Source organism: Myotis davidii, unplaced genomic scaffold, assembly GCF_000327345.1.
Source record: "Myotis davidii unplaced genomic scaffold, ASM32734v1 scaffold1847, whole genome shotgun sequence".
NCBI lineage: Eukaryota > Metazoa > Chordata > Mammalia > Chiroptera > Vespertilionidae > Myotis > Myotis davidii.
In genome coordinates, this window is record NW_006298444.1 from 3345 (window position 1) to 6305 (window position 2961).

The 2961-nt window shown below is 36.6% G+C and overlaps 1 pseudogene; it reads right to left on the minus strand.

Moving 5' to 3' along the window:
- Positions 1 to 471: 471 nt before the first annotated feature.
- LOC102762965 lies at positions 472 to 2165 on the minus strand (annotated as a pseudogene).
- Positions 2166 to 2961: the final 796 nt, after the last annotated feature.

The window sequence follows — 2961 nt, forward strand, 5'->3', positions numbered from 1 at the left end:
AGAATTGATCAAAACCTCTGCATGTTGTCTCTCATACAATTCATCACATGTAGTTGTATTTGTTAATAAAGGATAGTCTGGAAGTTTGAAATGTGAACATTTCATTCCATGCAATGTGAATACTTTTTGAATTTTGTTAAGAGCATGCATTTCACAGTTCACACAGGCACCTTCTCTTCGGTGTAATTTCCAACAAAAATCTTTAATAAAATGAGATTTATTCTCACCAATAGTTTGTCTGTATCAGAAAGACATCCAAACATAAATATATATGCAAAAAGTTGCCGTAGTTGCTTGGGCATATTAAGGATGATTGCATCATCAATCGTATCTTTCCAGATTCTATACAAAAGTAAAATACATGTATATGGGGTGATTTTTACATTTTTACATCTGAATTAACAGTCACACTTTAATAAGGCTGTTACTTTTTAACCAACTGTACGTATTTAATAAAAAATCATAAGGCTACTATTCCAACTCTACAGGGTATTCTCCAGTGAGGCAAGCTGTACAACTACCATTATTTTCAAAACATTCCAGACTATTTTCATTTTCTTGAATCATGATCTTTTGCTTTTTCATTTTATGATTTTTAAATGTTTTCCATATCATACAGATGAAATCAGTACTTTTACTGACAGATATATGGCGCTGTTTGACCCTAGATATTCTGCAAGATGATCAAATTTATTAGCAATAAGCTCTTCTTCTGTGGGAGAATATTTATTCTCATGAAGAATGGAAATATTGGTGGTGATAAAGCTACTCAAATGTGATCTTTGAAAAATTTGATTGTGGATGGAATGGTATTGTCTCTTACAAGTGAATCATCTCTATAGGAACAATTATTTCACCTTTAAAGTTGTCTGACAATACTATACAATTTTATTTCTGAACACCAAATTTTCTTTATTTCATATTGGCTAGATGAAAGCTTTTCTGAGATACCAGCTTTTACACAGCACCTTCACATGTATAAGTCCACATTTGCCTGATTAACCAAGAGCAGAAGACATAGCAAATTCAGGAACAGTGCTCAACAAATGCTGTTTACAAGTGCTTAAATTGCCAGGTGCTAACAGCAATGATATCTTACTATTTGGTTCTCAAACATGTCATTTGATTTTGTAAAATAATCAAGTTCAAAGATAAAAAGAACCAATGGGTTTCCTTGAGCCTTTAATCAATATCAAGAGTTTAGATATAACGTCTGAGTATTTTCATAATTTCTGTAGGCTAGACTTTATGACAACACATTGTGCCAATAGATAAAAAGCTACAAGATTCTGAAATCATTATCCACCCTTCTCTTTTTGTAGGTTCTGTTTTTGTACGTTTTTAATTTTCCTTTTGCACTGATGTTAGTTACAAGAATAAAATAACTAATATACAATTAGCATCTTTGTGAGTGATAAATAGGGACTATACCATGGATGATCTCTGCACTAAGGTTTTAGTCCTTGCCACTCGTTCTGTGCTTTTACCTCATTCTTGAGGAGGTATATGTATATACCAGTAGCTGGGTAAACAGGATCAATACCATGATACAATTTTTTTTCTTATTGTGTAAACATGTACCAATCACCAGATATGCCACAACTATGTTCCTATGAAGTATTTGATAATTCTCCATTTCAGTTTCCTATAGAAGTGTATTATACATGCCCAATTTCAATATTTGAACTATATGATTTCTTTTAAATTATTTTGAGTAAAGACATGATTTACAAGACCCATTGCCTTGTATGTTTTGAATGTTGGCACCAAAATCCCATCACTCGTCATAATATCAACACTCTCTTGCTGCCGCCCAATGAGTCCAATGGTGATTTTATATGGCGCATCTAACTTCATAGGATGTTAAGCCCAGACTATATTTAACTTTGTATGAAGATGGAAACTTATTATTTGACTTTGCATGAAGAAGCGAATGGAGAAAGATATCATGTGTGGGAAAAAAGGCATGCTGGAGTGGCCAATTTTAGGGATATTATGGGAGTCAAGCCTGTCATAGCAGGGACTAGCCATTTTCATATTGTCCTTGTAATCCTATATAACAAAAGGTAAATATGCAAATTATCCCTTTCTTTGGAAAGTACTACACAATATCTTTCCATCTGAATACTATATATTTATCAAGGTTTAGCTCAAGTACCTGCCATATCCTCCACATGAAACATGCATTCACTTACTCATTCAGTCAACAAAGATTTAATTTGTGTTATTGAATTATCTATTATAAATTTAAACAGCTGACAGCAATCTAGAACTCTAAATCATTTTGGCAATTTGTTTATACCCTATTTATGGCATCTAGCATATTTGGACTATGATTTTTATGACAAATAAGTTATTTTTCTTAAAGACAGTGAAGGCAGAAACCATGCTTACTTATCTTTATACTAGTGGCCCAGTGCACGAAATTCATGCATGGGGAGTGTCCCTCAGATCAGCCTGCACCCTCTCCAATCTGGGACCCCTAGGGGGATGTCTGACTGTTGGTTTAGGCCCGATCCCTAGAGGCAGTCGGACATCCCTCTCACAATCTGGGATCATTGGCTCCTAACTGCTCACCTGCCTGATTTCTCCTAACCACTTCTGCCTGCCAACCTGACTGCCCCCCTAACCGCTTCCCTGCCATCCTGATTGCCCCCAAATGCCCTCCCCTGTTGTCCCGATTGCCCCCAACTGCCCTCCCCTGCCAGCCCAATCACCCTCAGCTGCTCTCCCCTTCTGGCTCAATTGCCCTCAGCTGCCCTCCCCTGCCACGACCTGCTCCTCCGCTGCGCCCTGCCTCCACTGTGCACGTGGCCATCTTGGGGCAGCCATCTTGTGGTCGCCATCTTGTCACGATGTCATGTGCAAGGACCATCTAGGCTTTTATTAGTATAGATATTTCATAATGACCTGAATATATTTGGCACCTATTCTTTATTTATTTTATTTCTTTATTGTTTA